General features: G+C 41.0%; 1 long non-coding RNA gene across 2 annotated transcripts in view; it reads right to left on the bottom strand.

Annotated features, from left to right (window-relative positions):
* The window catches only part of LOC309666536, a 347,146-nt gene extending 333,627 nt beyond the window's left edge, over positions 1-13,519 (bottom strand). Inside the window, exons 1-2 of one of the 2 annotated variants that reach the window (XR_014267150.1) lie at positions 13,414-13,519; positions 13,045-13,214 (exon numbers count right to left, since the gene is read on the bottom strand). This is a non-coding gene — a long non-coding RNA (uncharacterized lncRNA). Of the gene's footprint in view, positions 1-13,044 lie in introns of both variants that reach the window. The other variant, XR_014267149.1, reaches the window with a different exon arrangement.
* Positions 13,520-14,380: the final 861 nt, after the last annotated feature.

Raw genomic sequence — 14,380 nt, 5'->3', positions numbered from 1 at the left:
CCTGTATATATGCTGTCTACAAGAGACCCACTTCAGACCTAGGGACACATACAGACTGAAAGTGAGACAATGGAAAAAGATATTCCATGCAAATGGAAATCAAAAGAAAGCTGGAGTAGCAATACTCATATCACATAAAATAGACTTTAAAATAAAGAATGTTACAAGAGACAAGGAAGGACACTACATAACGATCAAGGGATCAGTCCAAGAAGAAGATACAACAATTATAAATATATATGAACCCAACATAGGAGCACCACAGTACATAAGGCAAATGCTAACAGCTATAAAAGAGGAAATCGACAGTAACACAATAATAGTGGGGGATTTTAACACCTCACTTACACCAATGGACAGACCATCCAGACAGAAAATTAATAAGGAAACAAAAACTTTAAATGACACTATAGACCAGATAGCATTAATTGATATTTATAGGACATTCCATGCAAGAACAGCAGATTACACTTTCTTCTCAAGTGCACATGGAACATTCTCCAGGATAGATCACATCTTGGGTCACAAATCAAGCCTTGGTAAATTTAAGAAAATTCAAATCATATCAAGCATATTTTCTGACTACAATGCTATGAGATTACAAATAAATTGCCGGGAAAAAAACTGTAAAAAACACAAACACATGGAGGCTAAACAATACGTTAATAAATAACCAAGAGATCACTGAAGAAATCAAAGAGGAAATCAAAAAATACCTAGAGACAAATGACAACAAAAACACAATGACCCAAAACTTATGGAATGCAGCAAAAGCAGTTCTAAGAGGGAAGTTTATAGCTATACAATCCTACCTCAATAAACAAGAAAAATCTCAAATAAACAATCTAAACTTATACCTAAAGGAACTAGAGAAAGAAGAACAAACAAAACCCAAAGTTAGTAGAAGGAAAGAAATCATAAAGATCAGAGAAGAAATAAATGAAATAGAAAGAACGAAAACAATAGCAAAGATCAATAAAACTAAAAGTTGGTTCTTTGAGAAGATAAACAAAACTGATAAACCTTTAGCCAGACTCGTCAAGAAAAAGAGGGAGAGGACTCAAATCAGTAAACTTAGAAACAGAAAGGGAGAAGTTACAATGGACACCACAGAAATAAAAAGCATCGTAAGAGACTACTACAAGCAACTCTATGCCAATAAAATGGACAACTTGCAAGAAATGGATAAATTCTTAGAAAGGTATAAACTTCCAAGACTGAACCAGGAAGAAATAGAAAATATGAACAGACCAATCACAATGAAATTGAAGCTGTGATTAAAAATCTTCCAACAAACAAAAATCCAGGACCAGATGGCTTCACAGGTGCATTCTATCAAACATTTAGAGAAGAGCTAAAACCCATCCTTCTCAAACTCTTCCAAAAAATTGCAGAGGAAAGAACACTCCCTAACTCATTCTATGAAGCTACCATCACCCTGATACCAAAACCAGACAAACATACTACAAAAAAAGAAAAATTACAGACCAGTATCACTGATGAATATAGATGCAAAAATCGTCAACAAAATACTAGCAAACAGAATCCAACAACACATTAAAAGGATCATACACCATGATCAAGTGGGATTTATCCCAGGGATGCAAGGAGTTTTCAATATATACAAATCAAACAATGTGATACACCATATTAACAAACTGAAGAATAAATACCATATGATCATCTCAATAGATGCAAAAAAAGCTTTTGACAAAATTCAACACCCATTTATGATAAAAACTCTCCAGAAAGTGGGCATAGAGGGAACCTACCTCAACATAATAAAGGCCATGTATGACAAGCCCACAGCAAACGTCATTCTCAATGGTGAAAAACTGAAACCATTTCCTCCAAGATCAGGAAAAAGACAAGGATGTCCACTCTCACCACTATTATTCAACATAGTTTTGGAAGTTCTAGCCACGGCAATCAGAGAAGAAAAAGAAATAAAAGGAATACAAATTGAAAAAGAAGTAAAACTGTCACTATTTGCAGATGACATGATACTATACATAGATAATCCTAAAGGTGCCACCAGAAAACTACTAGAGCTAATCGATGAATTTGGTAAAGTTGCAGGATACAAAATTAATGCACAGAAATCTCTTGCATTCCTATACACTAACAATGAAAGATCAGAAAGAGAAATTAAGGAAACAATCACATTCACCATTGCAACAAAAAGAATAAAATACCTAGGAATAAACCTACCTAAGGAGACAAAAGAACTGTATGAAGAAAACTATAAGACACTGATGAAAGAAATCAAAGATGACACAAACAGATGGAGAGATATACCATGTTCTTGGATTGGAAGAATCAGTATTGCGAAAATGACTATACTACCCAAAGCAATCTACAGATTCAGTGCAATCCCTATCAAATTACCAATGGCATTTTTCACAGAACTAGAACAAGTTTGTATGGAGACACAAAAGACCTCAAATAGCCAAAGCAATCTTGAGGGAAAAAAACAGAGCTGGAGGAATCAGACTCCCTGACTTCAGACTATACTACAAAGCTACAGTAATCAAAACAATATGGTACTGGCCCAAAAACAGAAATATAGATCAATGGAACAGGATAGAAAGCCCCAAGATAAACCCACATACTTATGGTCAACTAATCTGTGACAAAGGAGGCAAGGATATAAAATGGAGAAAAGACAGTCTCTTCAACAAGTGGTGCTGGGAGAACTGGACAGCTACATGTAAAGAATGAAATTAGAACACTCCCTAACACCATACACAAAAATAAACTCAAAATGGATTAAAGACCTAAATGTAAGACTGGACACTACACAACTCTTAGAGGAAAACATAGGAAGAACACTCTTTGACATAGACCACAGCAAGATCCTTTTTGACCTACCTAGAGTAATGGAAATTTAAAAAAATAAACAAATGGGACCTAATGAAACTTCAAAGCTTTTGCACAGCAAGGGAAACTATAAACAAGATGAAAAGACAACCCTCAGAATGGGAGAAAATATTTGCAAATGAATCAACGGACAATGGATTAATCTCCGAAATATATAAACAGATCAAGCAACTCAATATTAAAAAAGCAAACAACCCAATCCAAAAATGGGCAGAAGACCTAAATAGACATTTCTCCAAAGAAGACATACAGATGGGCAAGAAGCACATGAAAAGCTGCTCAACATCTCTAATTATTAGGGAAATGCAAATCAAAACTACAATGAGGTATCACCTCACACCAGTTAGAATGGGCATCATCAGAAAATCTGCAAACAACAAATGTTGGAGAGGGTTGTGGAGAAAGGGAACCCTCTTGCACTGCTGGTGGGAATGTAAATTGATACAGCTACTATGGAGAACAGTATGAAGGTTCCTTAAAAAACTAAAAATAGAATTACCATATGATCCAGCAATCCCACTACTGGGCATATACCCAGAGAAAACCGTTAATTCAAAAAGACACATGCACCCCAGTGTTCATTGCAGCACTATTTACAATAGCCAGGTCATGGAAGCAACCTAAATGCCCATCGACAGATGAATGGATAAAGAAGATGTGGTACATATATACAATGGAATATTACTCAGCCATAAAAAGGTACGAAATTGGGGCATTTGTAGGTACATGGATGGACCCAGAGACTGTCATACAGAGTGAAGTAAGTCAGAAAGAGAAAAACAAATATCATATATTAACGCATATATGTGGAATCTAGAAAAATGGTACAGATGAACCGGTTTGCAAGGCAGAAATAGTCACAGATGTAGAGAACAAATGTATGGACAGCAAGGGGGGAAAGCGGGGTGGGTGGGTAGTGGTGGAATGAATTGGGAGATTGGGATTGACATATATACACTAATATGTATAAAATAGGTAACTAATAAGAACCTGCTGTATAAAAATAAATAATAAAATAAAAATTTTTTAAATACTGTAATTCACTTTAATGAAAAACTGTGAACATATGCTATGGGTAGTACATGGGGAGATCCTTGAATCCCTAGGGTTAAACTGGTTAAAAGCAACACATGGCAAATGATATCTGATATCTGCACAAGGCTTGTATCTTCCACATCAAAAACAGAAGGAGGGGAGCTGAAAAAAATAGTTTGGTCTTGATGAATGTAAACAAAATCTTCAGTCTCATCAGCATCATCAACATACCTGAAGAAAGCATATGTGTTCTTCTTTATAGAACCTTAGGATATTTTATATAAAGAGTAAGAATTTGTCAAAGTTCATTCAGAACCATCAAGGAAGGAAAGAACTGAGTTATAAAAAGGAGTTACGTCTGAGGACAAAAGAGGAAGCCTCCACTGAGGGGTAGTCACTCCATGGCCTGAAAAAAAAATCTTACGTGATCCTCATTCTCATGGCTCTTGTTCCATACCTACCAAGCAACCTTTGGGGAGTGAAATTACTTGCCAACTTTCAAGTATCCAGCCTCTACTAGGGACATCCCTCACTATGAAAAAACCACTCCTGGGTATATATCTGAGAAAAGCAAACCATGAATTTGAAAAGATACATGCATCCCAGTGTTCATAGCAGCATTATTTACAATTGTCAAGATATGGAAGCAACCTAAGTGTCCATCAACAGATGAATGAGGGAATTCCCTGGCAGTCCAGTGGTTAGGACTCATACCTCTGCTGCAGGGGGCACAGGTTTGATCCCTAGTCGGGGAACTAAGAACCAGCAAGCTGCATGGCACGGCCAAAAAAAAAAAAAAACAGATGAATGGATAAAGAAGATGTGAGATAGATATATATACACACACACACACACACACACACACACACACACACACACACACACAATAGAATACTACTCAGCTATAAAAATGAACGAAATTTTTGCCATTTGCAGCAACATGGATGGACTTGGAAGGCATTATGCTAAGTGAAATAAGTCAGAAAGAGAAAGACAAATACCGTATGATATCACTAATATGTGGAATCTAAAAAGTACAACAAACTAGTGAATATAACAAAAAAGAAGCAGACTCACAGATAGAGAGAACAAACTAATGGTTACCAGTGGGGAGAGGGAAGGGGGGAGGGGCAATATAGGACTAGGGGAGTAAGAGGTACAAGCTATTAGGTATAAAATAAGCTACAAGGATATATTGTACAACACGGGGAATATAGCCAATATTTATAATAACTATAAATGGAGAATAACCTTTCAAAATTGCAAATCACTATACTGTGCACCTGTAACTTACATTGTACAGCAACTATACTTCAATTTAAAAAAACCAATCAGTCTTGTGGTGTACACATCAGTGTCTATGCGTGTTCCATGGGGAATACAGTCAGTGGGCCTGGGTGTCTGAGCACTGCCAGCCCACAAGGCTCGTGGGGAGGATTCCTCGGGTGTTAGCTCACACCTCTCAAACTGAACATGAGCCATCCTGGATGTCTGAGGGAGATTTAAAACCATCAGATCAAATTAATGTAATTTCATGTCTGCAAAGATGTTGGAAAACCCTGGATTGTTTTAGCTCTGAGATGAGGAAACAGTTGGCTCTTCTGGACCTGTAAGTGGAATCCTGAGGAAGAAGCCCGGTGGACCGATTGGCCTTTGAGATTACTTAGACATGCAAGATGCTCCACCTGATGGATTCAAAGGAACTCAAAGGAACCCCTACAACAGGGCATGAGAGTCCATGACGGAAGCAATCCAAGGATTGTGCTGCCAGGAAGGAGGCCTGATGGGAAGAGCAGATTTTCTAGTCATTCCAATGAATGGCGCTCGGGCTACGTAACACTTTAAACCTCAGCAGTTAGGTGGCGGCTACTCTCTCCTAGTAGAGATTCAGGAGGATCAACAGGAGCTCCACTTCAAAGTCACACTAATTTAAAATTATTCTCCAGAGCAGCCCTACCAAGTTCTCCAGGGTTTTTTTTTTTTTGCCTTCCTATTAAAGGGAGGAAACCTAACAGGATTAGGGAGTTTGACTGCCTGCCTGGAGTTTGACATTTCACATAGCCAAATAAATAGGTTCATTCCTCTAGAAACTCTCTCAGATGAAAATTAATTTGAGAACCAAGTTGAAATTTGCTTCCAGCTGACTCTTTACTGTTAAATTTCTATTGAAAATTTTGCCTCCGCTTTTTATACATCCAATATATTTCCTACTTTATTTCTTCGCAAGATTCTTAAGGTCAAACACTTTAAGAGCTAGATTACAGTAAATGATGCTGAATTTATACTAAATCTTTAAAACCAAAGTCTGGCTAAACCCACGGCTTTGCTAAAATAAATAAGTGGTTTTATTAGCAAATTGCACAGCACATTTAGAAAGAGTCAAGCCTTCTATCCCTTTTATTAACACTGGCTTTCATCTCTACCCCAACTGCCTTTTTCTCTGCCAACTAGAAAGAAATACCAAGTCTTCTTCTCAGGCTTTATTGGGGTTTAGCAGGCATTCTCAAAGTCACTAACAGACTTGTTCTCAAGAGCCTGTGCGTCCTCAGACTTGGAGAGGTATGTGTATTTTTCTTATCTTTTCTTTCATGTTCACTAAGAGAAATAGATAGCTAGGAGACAGCTTTGAGATAATAAATGTGCCCCTTGACCCGTGGGTTCACTTTGCCAAAATAAGAAATGACACAGAATAGTCAGGAAGACCCACGTTCTACCCACTACCCTGGCAACACAGGTATTTACCACCTGATGACCAGTTATCACTTCATGCTATTAATATTCCAGGACATTGAATGAGGAAACCAACAACAGACCCAAAGCCTCCTATTTTTTCTTCACTCTTTTTGGGGCCTGATTCACAGCTTTGTGCCCTGCCCCCAACTCACCCCCTTTGAATCATTGAGCTGTGAATGTTTTTTTTTTTTTTTTTTTTTTTTTTTTTTTTTGGCTGCGCTGGGTCTTCATTGCTGCACACAGGCTTTCTCTAGTTGCGGCGAGCAGGGGCTACTCTTCTCATTGCAGTGGCTTCTCTTGTTGCGGAGCATGGGCTCTAGGTGCGCGGGCTTCAGTAGTTCTGGCACGTGGGCTCAGTAGTTGTGGTGCATGGGCTTAGTTGCTCCGTGGCATGTGGGATCTTCCCAGACCGGGGCTCGAACCCGTGTCCCCTGCATTGGCAGGTGGATGCTTAACCACTGCGTCACCAGGGAAGCCCGAGCTGTGAATGACTTTTGACCTGCTCCATTCGATGTCAGATAATCAATCAACCATCAGTTTTTACTGAGTGCCTACTATGTGGAAGAAGAATTCCTAACCAATGTGTTAGGACCCTTGTGTTTAAGGGGGATAATTTAGGAAGGATGACATACACATAACCAAAGACCCCCCCCCCAGAGACTTATAATATGTATATCTTCCTCCCTAACTCTTAAATTAATTGGGTTTGTGTCCTGAGTGTTTATGAGGGAATTATATCACTCACACACATACAGATATGCATATGCACTTAAACCTGAGACACGCTTGGTCCCTGCACTAAATGTTAAGAAGGGCCCAAATATTAACACAGCAGTTGAAGGAGAAAACAGCTTTCCACACAGAGGAAAACACAAGTGCAAAGCATGGAGTCATGAAATAATATAAGAAACTACAGCAGATGGTGAGACGTAGAAAATGTTAAGACCAGAGGAGTGGACACGGTCCAGATATGAAATACCTTGAAAGCCACCTAAAAAGTTTAAAGGTTATCCTTTGCGATGGTTTAAAGTAAGAGAGACATGATCAGATTTGTATCTTGGAAAGCTCATTTTAATAGCCACATGGAAGATGGATTGGAGAGTTCTGACACTGAAGTGGGGAGGGGTCCCAGTTAGAAGGCTGTTGGAATGATCCAGATAAAAAATGAGGAAAGCCTGAAATAAATCAGTAGAAGAAGAGATAGGATGGTCATAAAGAAGACATTTTGAGAATGCATGCAACATGTTCATCAATTAGGAACTGAAAAAAAGGAAACGGCAGAGTCAAAGATGACTGTCAGCTTTCCAGTTGGAATCACAGGGCATAAAGCAGTGATATTTACAACATGAAGAACAGGTTTGACTTGTGGGGAAAAGAATGAGCTCAATATTAAACGTACTGAATTTGAAGCAATTGAATAAAAGACAAGTGGGGATGTCCAGAAGGCAATGGATAAATCATTTTGGAAACCAGGAATGAAGTCTGGACTGAAACTATGGATTTGCATTCCATATTCATATAGGTGGCAGTTTAAGGCAAAGGGGTAGGTAGGTAAGGTCTCTGAGGGAGTGTGTCGAGAGAGAATAAAGCAGAAGATAGAACCTGGAGTCCCCCCTCCCCACCATATTAGGGGCAAGCGGAGGAGGCGGGGCCAACACAGAGACTGAGGAGAACAGAATATTCGCCAGCTGGAGGAAGACCAAGAGCTCATGTCACCACGGAAAGAGTCTCTGAGGCTGGAGAGCACTTCAAATGCAAAGACATGGTCAACGGGGTCAAACTCCACTAAGGACATAAACAAGAAGAGAGGGATAATGACGATTCCTTTGGATTCAGCAGTTTGAGCACAGTCCTGAAAGAGGTCCAAGAGGGTCCAATCGAGAGCACAGGTGGAGAAATCAGTCTGGAGAGAGGGAAGAGGTGCCCCTGAGGTTAGTGATAAGTTGAGGAGGGAGAGGGCAGAGAGGAGACATCCGTTAAGAGTGGAGGTAGGAACTTGAGGAAGTTCATGCCAATGGACTCAATTCGTCTGAAAAGAGGCAGCCAAGGGAATCTGTTAAGAGAAAGTGGGGCAGCAGTGAAGGGGAGAAGCCATGATGTTTGGAGAAGATGCTGCGGGAAATTCCTCCCTGCCCCACTCCACATCCTCAGCACCTACCCACCCCGTCCCTAACGCACAGCCCGTGCCTGGTTCACAATAGGTGTTTAGGACGGACAAGATGGCAGAGTAGAAAGGCCTTGAGCTCACCTCCTCTCATGAGCACACCAAAATCACAACTAACTGCTAAACAGTTAAGAAAAACTGGATAAAAACTCGATAAAAAAAAGACTGGAACCTACCAAAAAAGATATTCTATAACCAAAGACATAAGGAAGGAACCACGACGAGATGGTAGGAAGGGCACACTCACCCCATACCCCTCAGGTGGGTGACCCATAATAGGTGTTTGGTATTTATTTTTTTAATGTATTTATTGTCTTTCATTGAGTACCTACTTGGCATAAGACACTGTGCTAGACTCAAGAGATGCAAAGATGCCATAATATTTGGAGAACTCTAAGTACTCCCCACCAAAATTTCATCAGTGTAATGTCTACTCATCCTTCAGGTCTCATTTTCAAACGCTACCTCCACAGGGAAACCTGTCCTCACTCCCAGACTGGGTCAGGTCCCTCTATTAACCCTTCTCAGCACACCATATGTCTTTCCTTAGTACCTCTTACAGTAGTGACAGCTAAATGATTAGTTATATACTTATAAAATATACAATATAAATATTATATTGATTATGGAATTGTACATCATTTTTAATATCTATCCTCTTTCCCCGCCTGATTGTAAGCTCCACAATGTCTGGGAGTTTGTCTCTTTTGTTCAGTGCTGGATGGTGGACACCAATAGACTGACTGGTATTTATTCATTCTTTCATTCATTCACCCAATAGTTATTCAGTCCTTATCATATAAAAGACATGGTGCACATACCAGACATTCAACAAATATTCACTGAAGGGACTTCCCTGGTGGTCCAGTGGTAAAGAATCCGCCTTCCAATGCATGGGATGTGGGTTTGATCCCCGGTTGGGGAACTAAGATCTCACATGACGCGGGGCAACTAAGCCCGTGCGCCACAACCACTGAGCTTGCACGCCTCAACAAGAGAGGCTGTGCTGCAAACTACAGAGCCCACGTGCCCTGGAGCCCGCTCACCACAACTAGAGAGAAGCCCGCACGTCACAACAAAGATCTCGCATGCCTCAACAAAGATCCCGTGTGCTGCAACTAAGACCCAACACAGCCAAATAAATAAATAAATAAATAAATAAATATTAAACAAAAAGAAATATTCATTGAATAAATGAATGAACGATGTGCTATAGGCTCATGCCTGAAGGACAAATTCTAATGAGCAAATAATCTTTCATCACAATTTGCTATGGTACAAACTACTTGCCATAAGGCATTCCAAGTATGATGCACTCAGTAGGGTGAATTCAAATAGGGAAAGCTAACTCTTGACAGTGAGGATTTGAAGAGAAAATAATGAGTATGGATGGAACTGAAGCTAGAAGGGTGGGTGGCCGACAAAAGGAAATGTTATTACTAGAACCACTCTTCCCAGTATTCACAGGTGGGATCCAGCTCTCTACTACAGCACTTTCAGTAAAAGGAATAGAATTTCTTACCTTAACTGAACCATGAATAATACTTCTGTGCTACTTCAAACCATAAACCTATACATGACTCCAACAGCTGTAAGATAAAAGACTAGAACTTGCAGTACAATCTTGAGAAAAGAAGTATCACTGTACTTTTCAATCTCTCAGATTTAATTAAAGTTTAGAAATGAAAAGTGGCTCTATGTCACTCCCCAGGAAAAATGATGATCTTATCCCACCATGAGACGCAGCATCATAAAAACAGTAAAATGATAAACATTACAGTCCTTCAAGCTCAAAGTTGTCTACCATGTAAGACTTGAACTTGAGAACGTTTTCTTGGCACTTTTGGACTGTTTGAATTAAACAGAGCATAAAAAGGCCTTACTCATTTTTTTTTAATTCCATTCACCATCTTAAAAAGACCAGTGAGTCTTTGAATAACTAAACAGTGAGTCTGGAATCATACTTGATCCTAGGAACTTTTACACTGTTGAACTGGGTGGCCTTCAACAGCAGATACAAAAAACCTTTCCTGCAGTAGCTCTTTGCAAATAAATCACTCTTGCAAACAGCTTTCAAAAATCAGGAGGGCTCCAATAGCAAAACTGTTTGGCTTCCATGGTTTCCTTGGCCCTGGCCATATTCACTCAACCAAGGTCTCCCTACATTTCCATCATTGCCCATATATCTAATATAAAGAAAAAACAAAACATGGGCACCATTTCATCTCCTGCCCCCAGTCCCATACAAAATCATAATAAACAAACCAAATGCTAATAAAAGGAAAAGCTAATTAAAGGAAAGTGTAAATAAAGGAAAAGTTTTAAGTAAATATTCACCAATATGGCTGCACCAGCTGTTAAAAGGTTGAAATACTTCTACACCACCTGAGTGCTCCCTCCCTCCCCAGCCATCTGTATAGTCTAGCAAATAAAAGGTTAATGCCTGGCACCTGTAGAGGCAGACATTCTGACTGGTCAGTGCCTGTGCTATGTGTGATTACACAGAGATGGAGATGGAGATCAGGCAAACAGACAGACATAATACTATTCTTGGAAACAGGCAAACTGCATTCATTCTCTTTCCAGCACCTACTTTCTGATTCCCCTTATACTCATCATACTTTTCTTTAGCTCCTGGGCAAATGGGCTAATTTCACAGTTAAAGAAAGTAAGAAGCCAGTGTGTAAAATAATCCTATATTTCTTCAGCGATATAGTGCAGCAAAGCTGGCACAAAAGAATTGTAATAATAACCCAACTCCTACTTTGACTTCATTATGAAATTGAAGGTTTTTATCCCCAAAGAAAATCTCCTAACAGACTTTGTCATAGGGCTGTAAACCAGTGCTACCCAAGAAGGTCGGCTTGTGCTCAAGGGCTGAGGCAGGCTGAGCCCCACTGTACATCTACCATCTTAGTTCTCCTGATCCTGGGAGGTCCCCTAATCACTCACCTCCCCAGCTAGCCCCTCCCCAACTCCCACTTGTCTCCTCTGCCACTCTTTAAAAATATCTCTCATATTCTGTTAAAAGTTTCAGGAATTTCATTTTTCCATTCCTTTTCTCTGGGTGTTTACAGTTTCTTAATAAGCCAGGGTACTTATCAACACTTCTCCAATAAAAAGAAACCCATGAAAATTCTGGGAATTTGAGGCTAAGTGTTAACAAGTGAGTGAGTTCCCTCGAAGCAAAGGACACCCCAACTGCACGTGGATCCCTGATAGGCTCCACATTCCCCACCAGCTGATCATTAACAGGCAGCTGTAGCTGGGTGATCCTAGGGGCACCTAGACTGACAGCAAACTAGGTATGTAGCCAAGGGTATTCCCTCACCTAGTGTCTAATGAATGAGTTCATTTACATGATGCTATGGTCTGAATGTGCATCCTCCCAAAATCTACATGCCCGAATCCAAACCCAGTGTGATAGGGTTAGGACATGGGTTATGCTATTAGGTCATGAGTATGGAGCCCTCATGAATGGATTAGTGCTTTTATTTTTTTTAATTTTTTAAATTAATTTTTATTGGAGTACAGTTGATTTACAATGTTGTTACTTTCTGCTTCACAGCAAAGTGAATCAGTTATATATATATCCACTCTTTTTTAGATTCTATTCCCATATAGGTCATTACAGAGTATTGAATAGAGTTCCCTGTGTTATACAGTAGGTTCTTATTAGTTATCTATTTTATATATAGTAGTGTGTATATGTCAATTCCAATCTCCCAATTTATCCCTTCCCCCCTTTCCCCCCTTGGGAAAACAAACCATAAGTTTGTTTTCTACATCTGTAACTCTATTTCTGTTTTGTAAATGTAAGAAACCCCAAGGGAGACCTTCAAGATGGCGAAAGAGTAAGACATGGAGATCACCTTCCTCCCCACAAATACATCAGAAATACATCTACATGTGGAACAACTCCTACGGAACACCTACTGAACGCTGGCAGAAGACCTCAGACCTCCCAAAAGGCAAGAAACTCCCCACGTACCTGGGTAGGGTAAAAGAAGAAAGAAAAACAGAGACAAAAGAATAGGGACGGGACCTGCACCAGTGGGAGGGAGCTGTGAAGGAGGAAACGCTTCCACACACTAGGAAGGCCCTTCACTGGCGGAGACTGCGGGTGGCGGAGGGGGGCAGCTTCGGAGCCACGGAGGAGAGCGCAGCAACAGGGTGCGGAGGGTAAAGCGGAGAGATTCCCGCACAGAGGATAGGGACTGACCAGCACTCACCAGACTGAGAGGCTTCTCTGCTCACCCGCCGGGGCGGGCGGGGGCTGGGAGCTGAGGCTCCGGCTTCGGTCGGATCCCAGGGAGAGGACTGGGGTTGGCGGCGTGAACACAGCCTGAAGGGGGCTAGTGCGCCACAGCTAGCCGGGAGGGAGTCCGGGAAAAGGCTGGAGCTGCCGAAGAGACAAGAGACCTTTTCTTGCCTCTTTGTTTCCTGGTGCGCGAGGAGAGGGGATTAAAAGCACCGCTTGAAGGAGCTCCAGAGAAAGGCACGAGCCACGGCTATCAGCACGGACCCCAGAGACGGGCATGAGACGCTAAGGCTGCTGCTGCCGCCACCAAGAAGCCTGTGTGCAAGCACAGGAAACTCACCACACCTCCCCTCCCAGGAGCCTGTGCCGCCTGCCACTGCCAGGGTCCCGTGATCCAGGAACAACTTCCCCGGAAGAATGCACGGCGTGCCTCACGCTGGGGCAACGTCACGCCGGCGCAACGTCACGCCGGCGACGTCACGCCGGCCTCTGCCGCCTGCAGGCTCGGCCCGCGTACCCCTCCCTCCCCCGCGGCCTGAGTGAGCCAGAGCCGCTGAATCAGCTGCTCCTTTAACCCCGTCCTGTCTGAGTGGAAAACAGACGCCCTCAGGCGACCTACACGCAGAGGCGGGACCAAATCCAAAGCTGAATCCCGGGAGCTGTGCGAACAAAGAAGAGAGAGGGAAATCTCTCCCAGCAGCCTCAGGAGAAGCGGATTAAATCTCCACAATCAACTTGATATACCCTGCATCTGTGGAATACCTGAATAGACAATGAATCATCCCAAAATTGAGGAGGTAGACTTTGGGAGCAACAATATATATATACATTTTGCTTTTTCTCTTTTTGTGACTGTGTATGTGTATGTTTCTATGTGTAATTTTGTCTATATAGCTTTGCTTTTAACATTTGTCCTAGGGTTCTCTCAGCCATTCTGTTTGGGTTTTTTTTAGTATAGTTTTTAGCACTTCTTATCATTGGTGGATTTATTTTTTGGTTTGGCTGCTCTCTTCTTTCTTTCTTTGTTTCTTTTTTTATTACTTTTTAATTGCTTTATTTTTAATAATTATTTTTTATTTTAATAACTTTATTTTATATATTTTTTTTCTTTCTTTCTTTTTTTCTCGCTTTTATTCTGAGCCGTGTGGATGACAGGATCTTGGTTCTCCAGCTGGGGGTCAGGCCTGTGCCTCTGAGGTGGGAGAGCTGAGTTCAGGACATTGGTCCACCAGAGACCTCCCCGCTCAATGTAATATCAAACAGCAGAAATCTCCCAGAGATCTCCATCTCAATGCCAAGAGCCAGCT

Source organism: Balaenoptera physalus, assembly GCF_965194825.1.
Source record: "Balaenoptera physalus genome assembly, chromosome: 9".
Lineage (NCBI taxonomy): Eukaryota > Metazoa > Chordata > Mammalia > Artiodactyla > Balaenopteridae > Balaenoptera > Balaenoptera physalus.
The sequence above is the reverse complement of the archived record's forward strand: the minus strand, read 5'-3'. Positions and strand labels throughout refer to the sequence as shown.